The sequence below is a fragment of the Urocitellus parryii genome, chromosome 9 (assembly GCF_045843805.1).
Source record: "Urocitellus parryii isolate mUroPar1 chromosome 9, mUroPar1.hap1, whole genome shotgun sequence".
Taxonomy (NCBI): Eukaryota; Metazoa; Chordata; class Mammalia; order Rodentia; family Sciuridae; genus Urocitellus; species Urocitellus parryii.
Genome location: NC_135539.1, coordinates 50,997,425 through 51,016,020, shown reverse-complemented (window position 1 = coordinate 51,016,020; position 18,596 = coordinate 50,997,425). Strand labels below are relative to the sequence as shown.

General features: G+C 37.9%; 1 protein-coding gene across 12 annotated transcripts in view; it reads left to right on the top strand.

The window, feature by feature from the left end:
- The first annotated feature begins 271 nt into the window (after positions 1–271).
- Positions 272–18,596, top strand: part of Znf438 (zinc finger protein 438) — a 176,962-nt gene continuing 158,637 nt past the window's right edge. For 6 of the 12 annotated variants that reach the window (XM_026402331.2, XM_077802568.1, XM_026402324.2 and 3 more), the window contains exons 1-2: positions 686–765; positions 12,478–12,537. The gene's annotated coding sequence lies outside the window, so the exon portion shown is untranslated. The other 6 variants (XM_026402332.2, XM_026402329.2, XM_026402327.2 and 3 more) reach the window with 5 other exon arrangements.

Here is an 18,596-nt window from a genome sequence, read left to right as displayed (position 1 = left end):
GAAACGGGAAATCCAGTACAAAGAGGAAAAACTAAAAGCTCTTAGGAAGGGATTGAAGGCGGCGCCTGGGCAGGGCGGGGCGGATGGGCACAGACGACAGACAGAGGGGGATGGTCGGAGCCGGAGCCGGAGCCGGAAGGGCGGAGCCGAGGGGGCGGGACAGAGCCAGCCGTGGGCGGGCCTGAGCCCGGACAGGGAGGGCTGGGGAGGAGCCTGCTAGGAACCGGGTGGAGAGAAGGCCCATGGGAGAGCTGACTTCTCAGGCTGGAGGACCCGCCTTGAGACCCATAAGCACCTGGTGGAAAGCAAAGGCTCTTTCTACACGTGGAGCACTTTTAATAAACACGTGAGGGAAAAAAGGCGGTGTGTGTGGAAAAACTAAATCAAAACCCTGGCGCCCTGCTCTAACCCCCAGGCAACGGCGTGTTTGCTGTGTTTCTGGGGGTCTCTGTGCCAGTCTTTTGAATTCCCTCAGCCCGGGCACAGGCTTTGGGCAAAGATCCTATTAGAGATGTGCTTCCTAGGTGTGCACGCCCACGAAGCCCACGGGCACGCAGCAGAACATCCCGTCAGCGCCGGCGCCCAGGGTTCGTGGCGGAGGCGGGGCGCCGGAGCCGGGGCGGGGCGCAAAGGATGGGGCGTCTCTCCTGCTGTGGCGCTGGGGGCGGAGCCGTGGGGGCGAGGGCTCGCGCTCTGCTGTCTGACCTCCCGAACGCCGGGTCCCATGACGTCACTCCGCCGTGACGCGCACGCTGTAGGAAAACTGTAAGTTTGCGAGGATCCTTGCAGCTCCCTGGTTTTGTGGTGCTCGCTGGTCGCTGGCACTTCTGCGGCGGTGTTGGCTGTGGGCGTTTGAGTCTTGGAAGATCAGGAGAGCCGCTGGACGTGGCGAAGGGACAGGTGCCCGCTCAGAGCGGGAGCGCGCCCTTCTGGGAGGGAGGCACCAAGGTGCGGGCAGGCGAGGCCTCACCCTCGGGGCAGGGTCTGCACCTTTTTCCTCGGGGGCGGGGAAAGCCTGAGAGCTAGTGGGACATGGAAATGGACAGCCCTTTTACAAATTCCTTAGTGAAGGGATTCAGATTTCTACTCTTCATCTCCTCAGCCCTGCAATTAGACATGTTAAGTCGAGGATGGAGAGTGACTTCAGAGACTAGGAATCTTTATATCCTGGTTTCCTGTGGGATCCCCCAAGGGCCCAAATCGCTGAGGACAAGTTCTAAGTCAACCACCTGCTGCCTCAGTTTCTTTTTTGTGTCTAGTGGATGGAAAGCAGCCTCTATCCTCCTAATTGTATCCCACAGGACCAGGAATGTTACAAGAACACATGAGATAACACAGGCATGGAAAATGCTACAGAAGGCTTACAAAAATAATTGGCTGTTTGAGGTATGTGATAGTCGTTGGCCATTGTAGATAGAGATCTTGCACACAGTTTTGCCCCCTCTCATCCTCAACTCCAAGCCATCTAACTGTGACTCTTAAGTCTGATGGGTTATCTGAGTTATTGTCTCAGAATTTGATGGATCAGGAATCAAAAACTAACTGGGATTTATCACAGTGATCTTGGTATACAATGCTCCCCTTTGGGTTTTGCAGAGAAAGCTTTTTGCATACTGGAACTAGCATGTTATACTCAACACATGTACACCGAATTTTAGGAGTTGTTGCTATGTTGACTTGGAATATTCAGTTATACCTTCTGACTACTTGAATAGTTTGGCTAACTCTTGCCAGGGATTAGTACATTATTGATGAGTTAATACTAATTTATAATACTCTCAGACCCTGGGACAAATATTTGTTGAGTATTGAAGGGAAGACTATAGCACATTGGCGTGTATTTATATAGGGCATTAAGAGCTTACATTTCTGTAAATTTATTTCAAGAGTGAAATAACCTTCTACCTGTTGGAAGGAGCCTTAGAATCAGAAAGCAGGGCTAATAATTTTTGTACCATTTACTAGTTTTGTGTTCAAAGACAAGTAAATGGTAATTCACTCAAACCTGAAACTTTGTTATCTCTAAAATGTAAGATGATTGTATAGCTGCTGTTCCTTTTTCAAGGGTCAGATGAGATCATGAGTATGGAAATGAAAGGCTTTCTAAGTATGATATTGTTATTAAGAGATTTGCATCAGTTCCTACCCTGAATGAGAAGTGTGAATTCAAAAGTCAGATTCTGAGTCAGAACTAGAAATATAGCAGCGAAGAAGACAGTCTCCAACCTAGCAGAGCTCCTGTTTCAGTTGGGATATAGACATCAAAGAATAAGTCCATAAAATAATTTTAGATAGGAGTAAGTACAGTGGAAAAAAAGAAAGGTAAGAGGAGAGTGAGGAACAGGGAAGGTTGTTTAGGTAGGATCTGTCTGGGGAGGCCATTTAAAGGAGGGGACAGTTTAATCTATTGAGTGAGGGGAAGAGCTTGAATAATAACATCTCAGGAAAGGATAATAGTAGCAGTGAATGCTTTAGTAGAGCTTACATATGTAAGTACTATTCTAAACTCTAAATTCTTACAACAGTCACATGAAGTAACTAACACTCTCTCCATTTTTATAAAGGAGGAAACAGACAAAGATGCCCAACTGAAATGTGGTAGAGACTGTAAATTTGGGCAATCTGACTTCCTAGTCCATGCTTCATATTTTTCTGCCCCAGAGCTCAGGACAGAGCTCTGAGGTGGAAACAAGACAAAAGTGGATGAAAAACAGCAAGGTGAGAGTGTTCAGAGCACAGTAAGAAAGGGAGAAAGTTGTGGCAGATGAGAATGGAGGGCCTGCTAGGTTAGGGGGGGCCTTTGTAGGCTGTGTTAAAGTAAAGATATTATTCTAAGTGTAATGGAAAACTGGAAAGTTTGCATCAAGGAAGTGGCATCCAGTTTAAGCTTTCTTGTATGGAGAATTAACTGTAGAGTCAGGAGGTAGGGATGAAATAAAAATGGTGAGATAGGCTATTGCTTACCTCTTGGGGGCCAGATGGGTGGTACTGTAGGCTAGGGCTAGTAATTGTGGAGATGATGTAAGTGTTAGAATTTGAAACATATTGACAGGACTTGTTGGTGTGGAGTGGGAGGAAAAAGGAGAAATAATAAATTCTCAGTTTAAGCTGGAACAACTAGGAGGGCAGTGGTGTAGTTTACTAAAATGAGAGGATGTGGAGAATAGGATTTGGGAGGAAAAGTATGAATTCAGTTTGGATAAGTTTTAGATGCTTGTTAAACATATTGGTAATAATATAAATGCTAGAAATAATAGTGTAAGTGTAAATAGTGTTCTAGGCAGAGTTTTAAGTACTTTTGTATAATCTGTTTAATCCTCAAAATAGTTGTGTGTGGTACCAGCTATTTTGGGGGGAGGGGTACCAGGGATTGAACTTGGGGGGTACTCACCACTGAGCCACATCACCAGCTCTATTTTATATTTTTTAATTTATAGGCAGGGTCTCACTGAGTTGCTTAGCATCTCACCTTTTTTGAGACTGGCTTTGAACTTGCAATCCTCCTGCCCCAGCCTCCTAAACTGCTGGGATTATAGGTGTGCACCACTAAGCCCAGCCAGTAGGAGTTATTTTTGTTCCTATACAGATGAGAAAATGAAGGTACAGAAAACTTTCTTAATTCGCCCCATTTGTGAGTGGGAAAGTTGAGATTCACCCCCAAGCATTCTCTGGCTTTGGAGTACATGCAATTAATTTCTATGACTGCCTCCCTGTGGATGAGGTGACTAATATGAACGTGGAGTTGAGAGTGGTCAGTGTTGGAGATACACATTTATATTTCTGAAGAGAAAACCTGCTTTCTTTTCCCTTATCTAAGCCTGGGGTGGCAGTGGGAGAAAAAAAATGTAAGGAGTGGGGCTGTACTGATAGATTTTTCATTATTTGACTGGGTTCCTGCAGGAAAAGTCCAGTCTTTTCCCACTCGTTCCCCCTCTATAGGTTCCATGAGGGCAAAGTTTCTCTCTTTAACTTCTCCATCTCTAGTCCTTATACATTGCCTGTATGTAATTTAGTTGTTAAGGATGACTTTATATGAAAGGCATTTAATTAGGTTTTGAGAGTTCAGAGAAGAATAACTAGCTCTCTTCCTGGAGGAGCATAGTATGAGGTAAAACCTGTGGGGATAAAACTAGAGTAGACTAAATGCATAAATACATGCTGATTAGTTCATTTTGGTTTTCTGCACACCCCTATCCCTATCCCACGACTTGAGAGATGGGGCATGAAAAGGGCAAAGGAGCAAAAGAATGCTTAAATAATTGCAGGAAGAATTTAAGGCTCCCCAAGAGTCCTTTTCAACAAAAGAATTACTCAAAATCTTGCATATTTTACTACATTTGCATTAGTTTTATTTGGCACTGATATGATTTTTACCAAATGAAATAAATTGTGATATTTGACTATCATTGTGGAGCGATGATGAGTTTTTCCAGTTCTATTACCTCAGTGTTGACAAGGCTCAAGAGTGAAATAGGGAATTGGCTTGAACTGTTGCAGTTTGCATAATAGAGGGTCATGGAAGACCTGTGTGTGAAGCAGTTGAGCAGGTTTCTGCTAGTTTAAGTGTATCACACCAAATTTCCACATATTGGAATAAGTTTGAATTTCTCTGATCCAACTCTTTAACATTAAGGTGTATTTTTTTGTTGTAAAAAGGAAATCTGGTAACATGTGTCATAGGTGGAGTTATAGTTTGCCTCTCTTGTATCTGGAGCATTGTAGAACTAGACTAGACTAGATAACCCCCACCCCCACCACCAATGTGTCTTGTTTCTGTAAATCAGTTTCAAGCATACCACAATCTCAACACAGTTGTCACAATTACCTAATATGAGTATTTTAAATTTGAACCATTAAAAATTATTTAAAATTGTACTATTATAGATTTTATAATTAAGTTCAGAGTTTTTTCTTATAATACACAAAATTATATTTTCTTTAGCTTTTGAAGTTTTTATTGGAAGAGTTGATCTGAATAACCAAGTTCATCATTGCTCCAACAGGAACCCTCTACAAATATAAATGTAGAAGTGTGCCATCTCATTTTGTAGTTCACAGAATTTTAAATCTGTGTAGCTTCCCTAATTCAGTGGACTTGAAATGATTGGTATTTCTTTATATCACTTTTGTAATTAGCTTCCTTAAGAACATCAGATACCCATATATAAAATAGAATACCCATATATATATATAAAGTAGAATTAACTATTGGCCTGTTGATTGCATAGGCTTTGTGAGGGCAGATTGGTGATTATTTGATTGTGTCAGGTAGCTCTCGGAAGAGCAGGTATGAGGGTAGGTCCTATTTGAAGACAAAAGAAGCCACTCTAACATTGAAGATGTGAAATATAGCATCCTAGATAATGAATAAAATTCAAATTTCTTTAAAAATTTATACTTGTACAAGTAAAATTTAAAACTCCTTTAATGTTATTGTCACAAACACCCTGTAAAATATGTAGGGCTTACATGATCTTCATTATATATTTATGATATAAATATATGGAAATTTTATCTTACTGAAAACAATGTGTATAGCCAGTGATGGAACATACCAGGCAGTTACATGTAGTTCATAAGATTCTACTTCTGGTAGTTAGCTTTACTTTTTGCATATTACCTTTTTGCTCATGTATATTAGGAGTGATAACTAAACACTAGTTTTTGTATTTTTGAAACTGTAAATGTTTGACTAATTTAAGTAATTTGTATAAATTTAAATGATTTATGAATTGTGATTCATACTTTCTTAGAAATTAAGATCTCTGGCTTGATTTTTTTTTTCAGGTAAACACTAATGGCTAATACTTAGGAAATCTGGGTGAGACTAAGCTTTAGTGACAGGTCGACCAAGTTATCATCCCAAAAGAATGATCAAAAGCAAATTTCTTAGTATTAAACACAAAAAAGTTATCCCTTTCCTGTTGATGGAATGCATAGATTAACCATAGCTACCTACTATAACTATAATTCTCTTTAAGTTGCTACCCTCCCACAGGCAGCATTTGTTTATTTGGTTCTTATGTTTCAAAGCTGCTAGTTTCAAGCTCCAATCTGAGCTACCAGTCTGTAGGGAGGTAAATGTGAGATAAATATTGGAATCTGGTACTATGAATTCAGACTGGTACGAGGATAATTTTGTTTCATCCAGCCTACCCTGGGGATTTTGCAATGTTTAGAGACATCTTTGGTTGTCACAACTGTGTGTTGAGCATCTAGTGAGTTGATGCCAGAAATGTTACTAAACATCCTAGAATTCACCAGATACCCTATCCCGCACTGAATAAATATTAACCAGTTTAAAATGTCAGTGCTGCTGATGTTAATAAATTGTATAATCTCTTAAACACTTCATTTTATTTCATTCCTTCTTTCCAGTCCTCCCCCCTCACATCCTACTCCCTTCCTGTGTTATGTTTCTATCACTGGGTCAGAATATCTGAGATAAACTTATAAGTTAGGAAAGACTTCTTTTGGCCTAGGGTTTCAGTGTGGGTCAGTCTATGGTTTCTTGGTCCATTGCTTTGAGTCTGTGGTACATCATGGTGGGGAGTGCATAATGGAAGACATCTACATACCTCATGGCGACTGGGGAACAGAGAGTGGGGAGAGAGGGAGAAAGAGGATGAGGTTCCAACATCTCTTTCAAGGTCATGCTGCAATGACCAGATTTTCTTCCACTACGCCTCATAACCTAAAATTTACCCACTTCCCAGGAAGGCCATAGGCTGGGGACCAAACCTTTAGCATGTGAACCTTTGGGGGACATTTAAGATTGAAACCATTATTCTTTTATATTCTCTTTTTATTTTATATTATATTTTCTTTTTATCTCTCTCTCTCCTGCCTGTCTCCCTCTTTCCCTCCCTTCTTCCATTTACTCTTTCTGCTTTCCCCACTGGAGGTGGTAGTTTTAAGTGGCAAATACCAGAACTGGAACAAAAGGTTTTGTCGTACTGCTTTTAGTTTGTTGGATAGCTGGGCGAATTTGATTCATTTACTGCATAGAAAAACATTCTTGAAACTAGTTATAATAACCTTAAATATTTTTGGTTGTCACTGTATCTAGTGCTTTTGTGTATTTTTTTAAACTGTGAAAAAAATCTTTTTACTAAAATTAACTTAATTTGAACATTATACAGTCTTGGGTTATTGCTAGTATGAATTTCCTTCATTTTTTTTTTTTTTGTAGATACTGAATTAGCTATCTTATACTTAGTAACTTGGTTGTTTTTCAAAGATCCTTTTTACATTAGTTTTCATATGTTATTGTCACAAACACCCTGTAAAATATGTAGGGCTTACATGATCTTCATTATTTGACAGATAAAGAAACAGACATAGGTCAAATGACTGTCCATATTGTTGGAGCAAATTAGTGACAAGAGCAGATCTAGGATTTGGAGATAGGTTCACCCTTTTAAAGTCACCAGTTATTTGTTATCCCATTTAATGTTCCTAAAAACCCTATGCAATAGAGTAATTATTCCTACTGCATAGATAAGAAAGCTGGTTTAAGGAGATTAAATAGTATATTCAAGTCACCCAACTCATAATGTAATTTTGACTGTTTCCATTGAGTTATTTTGCCTCTTGAGGTATTCTTCTTCAAAAAATAAAATTGACAATTTCTGTATAAATTCATCTAATCTATGATTACATGACTAAATAGGTTTCTGGGCACATAGTCTAATTTGCCACTTGAATCAGTTGGTAAATTGAGTGTTTGTAATACTGTTCAGATATGAAACTCTGGAAGTTCACTGAGTTTTGTTTCACCATAAGATAGCACTATTTGCTATTTAGAATATATTTTTTGAGACCTCTGAATCTAAAAGTAGTCTAAGAGATAGCTCTCAGCTGGTTTTTTTTTTTTTTTTTTTTTTTTTTGAGCATAGTTAGGGCAGTTGGCCTACATGGTAGGATTGACATTGCCATTCTGATACAGAGGGATTTGTGCAAGGGTTGAGTCCCTCCATTTATCTCATTTTCTATTTTGAATCCTTTTAGAAAATGAGATAAATTGGGTAGCCATTGTTTATGTCATGTTTGAGGCTGTTTCTCTCCACTGTAAACTAAACCTCAGACTGACTTGACTTTAACAACAGAGTAAATGATAATAATACAGTTTTTATTTTCTTCCTGAAACATTGAGAGTTTATTCTACTCTAATTGAGCACATCCTTTTTGTGAGGTGTTAGGAACTGGTGATCATTATTTTATTGCCTAGATTGGGGAACTTAAGTGTTTATTAGTTTGCTTGAATAAATCCAAGATAGGATTTTGAATTTAGGTTTCAGGTTTTACAAAACCAAGCTAGACAGTCATTTTCATTAGGTTAAAAAGAATATATACTTAAATATTTAAGCAGTTTTAAGAAGATTATTTGATGTTCTTCAATTCTTGGTTTTAGTGGTTGGATATTGTAATGTTTCATATAGTACATCCATTGGCTGGATTTGGACCATAGACAGTATGAAATTGTGGGTTTTGGAGGAAGGGAGAGAAAGAGTCTGACCTTTGCTAGTGTGCATGTATATTGGGCAAGAAGAATTATACTTTTCCTTAAAAGATGAAGACTCCAAACTTGCCAATATATTGGATTATTATAAAAAATATTTTTCTTACCTCAGTGAAGAAAAATGTTCATATCCAAATACTCATGTTATTTATTATATTATGGAATGAAGAGATCACTATACAATATTGCTGAAACAAAGCTGAATTTTATACTTCCTAAGCAAGGGAGAACTATGCTTGGAGAATACTGTCCTCCTAGAAGGCGAAAAAACATGTTCTTATATAAGGTTTTGAGGAAGCATGGAGTTTTAAGATTGGATGATTTTCAAAAGTCAGACAGTTTAAGGATTGGATGATTTTAAGCTTGGAGTTTAGAGACTGACTGACTTTGAGAAGGTTACTGAATCCAGGAAGTTGCTGATTGGCTTTCTGATGACTATTGAGGAAAGATTGTATGAGGGTATGGCGGAGATTAATTCTTTGTTATCTAGTTCCTCCTCCTTTCATTCTACAATTAGAACCCCGGTCGTTCAGCTGGCAGCATGGTTACCCACTCTAGGTTTCATCTTTTTCTGATGACAGGTATGACTGCTTACGTTTGGGCCAATTATATATGAACAGAAGTGAAATATGCAGTTCTGGATTGGCTTTTAATGGTGCTTGTCCTGGATTTCATCTGCCGATTCTCTTTCCTCTCCCACTGACTGGAAAGCAGCAAACAGAATGGCAACAACTGTCTTGAACTCAAATAGAAGCCCTGTCCTGAGGATATCAGCCCTAGATGACCTTGTGGAGAAAACTAACTACTACTAGCTCTCCCCCCAGCCACCTGTGTATCTCCATGTTGTTTCATGGAAGAGAATTCATTTTTTTTGTTTGTTTGAGCCATTGTATTTTGGTATCACTATTACAACTGTTTAGCCCATACCCTATAAAATGCCAAAATTTAGTACTTGAAACAGGTTACTCCATAATAAAAAGCTTAAATGCATGGCATTGGCTAAGTGGTTGTCTGACATACATTGAAAAAAGTCAAAAAAACCACTGACCCTTAATTGTATAGTGGTAAAATATTTGGTGAAATTGTCACCTTTGAGAATTTTTATAAGGCATCAATTTCTCTATCCAGTCTATATCTCCAGGGAAGTAGTTAGAAAGAATCAGATTACTAATACCAGTTGAGTCTGCTTGCTTCTTTAGTGAGGATTATAAGAGGGCATCAAATAAGGGGCCAGTTAGTTTGTATTTAGAGTTCAAAGGGATTCTGTAGTTTATAGCTATTGAAGTTTCTTTTTTCCCCCCATGGTCTGTAGTCTGAACTGACTGTAATGTGGGGCATTGCAGGGTTGGAAAAAATTGCTCCTGTGTGCCAAACAGTAAGAGGTAAGCTTGTCATTCTCAAAAACCTTCTGCTAGATTTTCTTGGCTCAACCTTGGAAGCTTTTGGAAGCTAGTCCAGGCAAAAATTAAAGTAAGGATTTGCTTTTTCACCTGAACCAGTCAGTTGAACTAAGTAAAAACTACAGTTTCAAATACAAAGTTTTAATTCCCTATAACAATAAAGGTGTATTTCTTACTCATGATATGTTGGCTGTGGCTATGTTCCACATCATCTGTTACACCCAAGATTTAAGCCGAAGAAACACTGCCATTTTTTGGTGGGGGGACATTACCATTTTTGTGACAGGGAAAAGAGAAGTGGCAGAACCAGCTTCTTGTGACTTATTAACTTTTGTTTTTGTTTTATTGGCCAAAGCAAGCCAAATGACTAAGTCTGAAATCAATCTGGTAAGAAGAATGTCTCAAGTCACATGGCCAACCCTGATGTCATTGAGGTGGAAAAATCCTCTTGGTGTGAATCAGATGACTTCAAGGCAGCTAGCTGTAAATCAAGAGAAAGAGGGATAGGTCTGCCACTGATGTCAGAAAATAAAGAATAGAGTTGACAAGTTTAATATCTATGACAAACAAAATCTTTACTCCTGGTTACTTTCATGTGGCACTGACAGAAGACAGACAGACATATTGAATTTTTGAGATGATTATGTTGTCAGAAATCCAAAACGTTTGGTTTGCAAAAGCCTGTGTTGTTTTGATGTTGTTTGACACTTAGTAGTCAATAATCCTTAGCTCCCAAATTTGCACCAGCAGGAAGTAGGCAATTGGATCTTTGATTCCGTGTTGAAGCATGTTCTCTTTGTGTCCACTTCATATACGGCCAGAAAGAATAATGGAAAAGAATCTTTCAGTGGCCAAGACAGGGCTCTCAAAGATAAATGGAAAAGGAAATTCTCTTCAGAGACCAGAACCTGAATTTAACCAAAAAAACTTACAAAAAAAGCTAGAGCATGGATTCTTTGCAATTCTTTTCCAACAGTATTTCATTGTTGATAAAATAAGGTATTTGGTATTCTTTTCAGAATGTAAAACTTAATTGTATTTGACCACTGAGTATTGGATGTGATGGTGATAGTAAATAGCAAAGATTACTACTCTATTAGTGTATAGGTCACTGGATAGAGAAGGAGCCACATGGATACCTGTTGAAGAGGGTTGTCATCACCCAGAGATTCTAGACTTTGAACAGATTCTAGTAATTGAGTGGAACTTCCAATTAACTCATGTGAAAGGAGATGACTGTTGCATAGGGGGAAGAAGGATGCACTCCCATCTCTGATATTTAGCTAGGCATGTAGGTCCCTCCTACCCTCCCTACCTCTCTCTCTATATAAATCTTATTTATCAGGCTCCTTATTGCTAGATAAAGTCACTAAGCCAGTTTCTAAGTTTTGGCAGTAGGGTGAGAGTGGAGCTGTGATGTATGCTACTTTTAAAGCACATTAGTAATAATTAAAAAAAAAAAAACCTGCTTGTCTGTCATTCTCTTTTGCCCATCTCCTTTCCTGTCCATGAATTGTTCGTGAGCTAGCCAGCAGTGGTGGTACCCCAAGGAGAGGTGAGATGAGACATGTGGGACCTTAGTCTCTGAATGACCTTGCAGAGCAGAGCTATTTCCCTCCCCTGGACCACTTGTCTGAGCCTGTACTGTCATGAAAGAGAAATGAACTCCTCTTTTTTTTTTTTTTTTTTTGTAGTCATTGTGTTGTTGGTCTTGTTGTATAGCATTTTAGCCTATATTTTAATTGATACAGATGACAATGCTTTAAGTGATAAACAAGCATAGGAAGTTAGATTTGTAATTATTCTTGTGTTTTTTTTTTCAGTTGAAGTTTTTCATTTTTACATTTTTTGGGGTGATGGTACTGAGGATTGAACTCAGGGACACTTGACCACTGAGCCACATCCCTAGTCCTATCTTGTATTTTATTTAGAGACAGGGTCTTACTGAGTTGCTTAGTGCCTCACTTTTGCAGAAGCTGGCTTTGAATTCACCAAAACCTCCTGTCTCAGCCTCTTCAGCTGCTAGGATTACAGATGTGTGCCACTGTGCCTGGCTCATTTTCACCTTTTATGAAAATTTATTTTTCAAATTTTTCTAATTATTCAAATAGTTTAAAAATGAAGAAATACTATTAATATCCTTATTATAATTTTGTGTCTTCCTTTTCATTTTCATAAGTATATTTTATATATTTATATTTATTTTTTTTATCCTGATAGTTTCACATGGTGTCTATTTTGTTACTTTATTAGAGTTCTTACTCTTGCAAGTTATTGTTACTTACAACTGAGTTTTTTCATATTTAAAGTTTTTTATTGTTTGTTACTATGGACCCAATCCCCCCCTCCCCCCAAACTCATGTGTTAAAGACCTCACCTGCCATGTAACAGTATATCAGAGATGGGACCTTTAAGAGATAATTAAGTTAAATAAGGTGGTAAGGATGAAGCCCTGATCAGATGAAATATTCTTAATCTTAAAATGTTTGTTTCTTGGCTTCTGTGACATTATTCCTTCCTGATCTTTTTTCCACTTTTTGTGTCTTTTCTGTCCAGAAGAGGGCCCTAACCAGAAACTGACCATGTAGGCATCCCAGCCTCCAGAACTGTGAGACAGTAAGTTTCTGATGTTTAGACAATCTTGTTAAGTTTCTGTTGCTGTGGTGTCTTGAACTGATTACAACAGAGCCCAGGCTTTTGACTATTACATCACATAGACTTTTTTTCTTGGATCATACTGTCAATAGCAAGTGGGACTCGGAAGAAGAAGCCAAGAAAAGTAGAAAGAACATCAAGAAGAAATTACACGAGACAAATATTTTGAGGTTAAAGATGCTGGTATTGAATTAACAAATACCAATAATTTGTATGAATTTTCAGTTAAGAAGTCCTCTGTGCTTTTGGGAGAGCAGTTTTATGCTCGTAGGCAACATACAGGTTGAAGAGGGTTAAGTAGTGGATGTGGGAGGACAATAAATATAGCTTAAGCTCTTTCTGAGACAGTTGGCTGTGAAGAGAAAGGGGCAGGTAGGACAGTGGTAGGAGAGAGACATAAAGTCCAGGGTTGTATATTAGTCTCATTTGTTCATTTGTTTTATGATAGAGATACTTATGTGCAGAAAGGGAAAATTTGAAGAGAAATCAAAGACTTGTAGTGGGTAAGTGGATAAATCCCTAAGAAGGTGGATGACTTGAGTTCCAGGACAGTGATTAAAGGTTAGCTTTGAACAGGAAGAGGGACACCCTTCCTCCATACTGCCAGGAAGGAGGTGAGAATGTGTGTGGTTGTTCCTCAGTGAGGGAGGAAACCAAGGAAGTCTGACCTAATAACCTTTCTTTTGTTTCTGGGGAGGTGATGTCATTTGCTAAGTGAAAGGGGAGTAGGAAACTTGAAGAAAGTGGTGGAAGTTTGAAATTGATTGTGTGGGAAGTAAGGGAGGGAGCTGATAAGGAACCCAAGGAAGGATTGATGGGAGCAGTGAGACGGGCTGAGATAGGAGGCCATGTATATGCAGAGTTCTCACTCCTTGTGATGGGGGCTTTTATAAAAGTGATCTCTAGTCCAGATGTGAGAAGTCCATCTTTAGGTTTATCCTTAGGTGTGTAGTAGAAGGACAAGCCAACAAGAGAGTTAGGAATGTAGGGCCAGAAAGTGGGCAAAACCTGGCACTCAGATCCTAGGTTATACTGGATAAGCAGTGAAGTTTGGAGTATAGATAAAAAGTTGGGAAAAAGAAGGGAGAGAAAGTGGATAAAAACTTGAAGCATAAAGAGATTTAAGATCAGATATGGTTCAATTGATCATTCATTCATCCACACAATAAATATTAATTAAGCACTTATCTCCTAGATACAGTTTGAGGTGCTATGGCTACCTAGATCAAAACAGAGCTCAGTTCTGGTAGGAGAGTACATCACACACAAACACACACACACACACACACTTACACGCGTGTAAATTTCAGATGGTAAAAAGGTATTACAAAGAAAAATGAAAAAGAAGAAGCGATAGAATGATATAGACACTGTTTTGAATAATGTGTTCAGGGAAGAGGCTCTCAGATGTGAACTCTGAGCAAACACTTAGATATCATCAGATACACAGCAATGCAGATGTCTAAGGAAGAGTTTTCCAGGGTAAAGAAATAGCACTTAATCCCACAAAGACTTGGTGGGGCTTTGCTTGAGGAGCATCCATGGTACTGGGAGGTATGAGTGAGGAGAATGGTAATCAACTAGGGGCATGATTAGTGGTAATCAATAGGAGCCAATGAAAGGATTTAGGATTTTACCCATGTCATGGGTAAGCCATTGGAAGGTTTCAGACAGAGGGGTGACACCATCTTTCTTACTTTGCTGAAGGCTCACATTGGCTGCTTTTTGGAGGATTGGCGATAGAAGTCTAGGAGGCAAGAGATTGCAGTCCCTAAGTAACATGCTGGAGTTGGATTTCAGCAGTTGAATGCTTCTGGGTGAAGAATCCCTTTGCTGCTCCTTTAAGCAGAGGCAGTTGCTCCACAATAGGCATTCTTTTCTGTGGATAAAGACCTGACCCTGGCCTTTGGCGAATGCCGCACCCTTTCCTGTTTTTGAGGGCTCCTCACCCACTTCATTATTCATTCTCCTATTTGTCCTCACCTTGTCTTTTCAGATCTGATGTACATCTTGTCTTCCTGACCAAGAGGTCCTTTTTGTTTCTTTTCCAGACCCTTTTTATCACAGTCTTCAGAAAACATACCTGGAAGTTCAGTGTATAAACCAGGGGGAAGTGAGGGGAATGGGGTTGCTCACTTGCAGTTGTCCTTTGACCCTGCAGCAACTCAGACACCTCCAGAAAAGCCCAAGCCTCCCAATTCACAGTGTGGAAAAGCCCTGCATTGAACTGTGACATTGCCTTTCTTGTACTAAGCCATATCTGGGATCACCTTGAGTCCTGCTTTTCTAGCTTAACCTGTACCTTCATAATCCTTAGGCACCTAGCTTACTAAATAGTGGCATATGCATCTCCTGGTACAAGATGGTGCGTGGAGGGCACTCAGAACCATGAGGGAGGCATGGTGCATCTTCCTGTGTGTTTGTTACTCACTGGCTGTTATTTATTAAATTAGTTCAGTAAATATCAATGTAGCTTCAATTATAAGCTATGGGTTCTATCATTCTCAACAAATTTTTTTATTGACCATAATTAAGGATAGTAAATATTTTTATAACAAAAGAAAATAGATGTAATTTAGTGAGTAATATTTGTGTGGATCTTAAAATAATTCTACAATATCAAGAAATTTGCATTTTGCATGGGCCACTTATGCCTTCTCTTTCCTGGGGATGATTAGGTCTTTCTATGTTAGGAACACTTTATTATAAATGGTTAGAACTACCTTTTTAAGTTGTTGAATTTATAATACTGTATTTTTTATGTTTAATGGAGCTATTATAACATTTTTATTCAGTATGGAATTGGACACTGCCATGATTTAGACTATGAAACATCAGGGTTTTCTGGCTAAAGGTAAAAATATAAGTATTTTCTTTTAATTAATTTTGATAAATGCCATTAAATCAAGCACTGCTGTCTTACAAAATGCTTTGTAAGAACCAGATGATGGCCTCGTAATTGGAATAGTACTCAAAATAAGGTTGTCTTAGGTCACAAAATAAGTTTCATGCTTTGGATTTTTAAAAGATAGGGTATCATGTGTGTTGTCCTATCCTCTCAAGAAACTCTATGATGATTCCTGAGTTAAGGATATATCTTCAGATACTAGAATAAAAACTTTCTTTGTCAGGACTGTTTACCTTTAGGGAATTAATTTAGGGATAGGGGTTTTGCATAACTGCCAAATTATGAAACTAATGAGGACAAGAATTTGGTTATGTTCATTGATAAATCCTTTCTCTCACTCAGACCTCCCAGTGTCATGGATGCTCCTCAATAATATCAATAGCAGGTATTTAAATGCTCGGCATTCACATGTTACACTTAATACTTTTTTAGTGAATGAATGAACCATCTTTGATATAGCTGTGGAAGTGATGTTGTCTGGTTTTAGATACAGGAGAGCTTTAGGATTGAAGGAGGGAGCCTTCCTAAGTATGGAGTCACAATGATGTAGCTGTCACTACATGACCTCTTTAAACTAATAGAAATAGCAACACAGCTGTAAGTTTTCTTTAGAGTCTGACTGCCAGTTGTCAAGATTGTTTAATTATATGACATACCAATTCTGTCTGCAAAGTGGGGACCTCTGTTAGGTACTTTATCTATAGCAATACAGAATCTGTTGGTGCATGTAACTGCTCTGAGATTAGGTGAGGTACATAGAACGGGATAAAGTGCTTGTAAATCATGAACTTATGTCCAGAGTTTATTTAAAAAATAAATAAAAAAAAACTTCTTACAACTCAATAATAAAAAGATACTCAAGTAAAAATTTCTGAACAGATGTTCCTCTAAAGATGATATACAAATGGCTAAAAGCACATGAAAAGATGCTTAGTGTTAATTAGTCACAGGTAAAAAACAAATCAAAACTACATAGGATACCATACTAAACCCACTAGTTGACTGTTATCAAAAATAGTAACAAGTAACAGATAATGATGTGGAGAAATTGGAACCTTCATATGTTGCTGTAGGGAATGTAAAGGAGAAGCTGCTTTCAAAAACAGCTTGGCAATTCTTCAAAAGGATAAAACACATTACCCAGCAATTCCACTCCTAGGGATCTACCAACGATACATAAAAATAAAAAGGCACACAAAACATGTACATAGACATCCAGAGTGACATTATTCTAATAATGCATAGTTAGTAAAAACCTAAATATCTATCAGATGAATAAATAAACAAAATGTGTTTTATTCACACCATGGAATATTATTCAGCATTAAAATGAACTGTCATGTGCAACAACATGGATAAATTTCAAAACATTATGCTGAGTAAAAAACTCAAGACACAAAAGGCTATGTGTTGTATGATTTCATTTATATAAAATGTTCAGAGCAGGCCAGTCAATAGATTAATGAGTTGGAAGGGTTGGAGGGGAGGAGTGCACAGTGACTGCTAAATAGGTAAAGTTTCTTTTTGAGATGAAAATGTTCTAAAATTGTGGTGATGCTTTCCCAATTCAGTGAATATATTACAATTGCTATATTGTATACTTTAAAAGGGAGAATTGTATGGTATGTGAATTATACATCAATAAAGCTATTAAAAAAAGAATAAATGAGATAATATGTGGGCATATACTTTGAGTTATTTAAGAAGATACAATTATTATTTTAGTTTGACTCTGAGGCTTTTAATAGTAGCAGGATGACTTAGATGTTTTTCCTGACTTGCAAGCCTGTGATTTTTATGCCATGACTCAACTTTATAAGGCTGTAACTCAGTAATATAAAATATTGAAAATGTTGAAACATAGAAGGAAAACTGCTTGGTCTACTATTTTTATTTAATAGGATTTTCTGAATCAGTTAATTAGCAGTAAGTAGAATATGTCATTTTAAGGAATTAGATTTTAGATTCATAAAATTTTAGAGCTAGAAGGAACTTCAGAAGTCATCTATTCTTGGCTTTCTCATTTTGTTTTGTGAGAGAACTGAGACCTTAGGTCACAGAGTTGAGCAAATTGTATAACTGAGTCATTTCATTATTTTTTTCTGTTGACTGGTTTTGATGCTGTTAGTATTGTCAAAACTTTTAATATCAATAGTAGCTATTTAAATGCATCCTATATATTAGGCATGCTGTTAGGTACTTTATTTACAGTATCTAGGTTAATCTATATGATGATTTATAAAGATAATATATTTTACTTGTGTATTAGTTTTCTATTGTTGCTGTAAAATAAAACACAAAAAAACATCTGTGGCTTAAATAGCCTAAGTTTGTTATCTTACCCTTCTAGAGGCCAGAATCCCAAATGAATCTCACCGAGAGTCAGGAGGGCTACATTTCTTTTTGAAGGCATTAAGGGATTGAATCAGTTTGCCTGTCTTCTGCTTCTGTAGTCACACCCCCGCCTTCCTTAATTTGTAGCCTCCTCCCTCTTTAAAGCCACTGATGACTGGTTAAGTCTTTCTCATAATGCCATCTCTCTGGTTCTGATTTTTCTGCTCTTCTGTCCCCTTTAAGGGCTTTTGTGATTATTTTAGACCAACCAAGATAGTCCAGGATAGTCTTCTTATTTTAAGGCACATCTGCATCTTTAATTCCATTCCCCCTGGTCATGTAATATAGCAGTCAGAGATTTTAGGAATTAGGATGTGGGAGGGACAGTATTTTGCCTACCACAGTCTTTTAACTAGATGAGCAAATTTAGGTTTAGAGAAGCTAAAGAACCAGATGATAGCCTAGTAACTGGAATAGTACTCAAAGTTGGAATAGTACTCAAAGTTCAAAGTCATAAGAGTAGTAAAATGAAAGAACTGATATTTTATTCTAGGTCTATCATGTGTCATATATATTCACAATAACATGATATTTTCCACAAATACCATTTAGTCCTGGTCTGGAAAAGTAAATGAGTTGAAGATTTAGAATCGTACACAGAGACTGTTAACTAGGTAAGGAGTTTCTTTTTGATGATGAGCTGTGTTTAAATATTATCTCTTTATATTTTATTTTTTAAATTATGTGTATTTAGAGTAACAACATATTTTAATATATT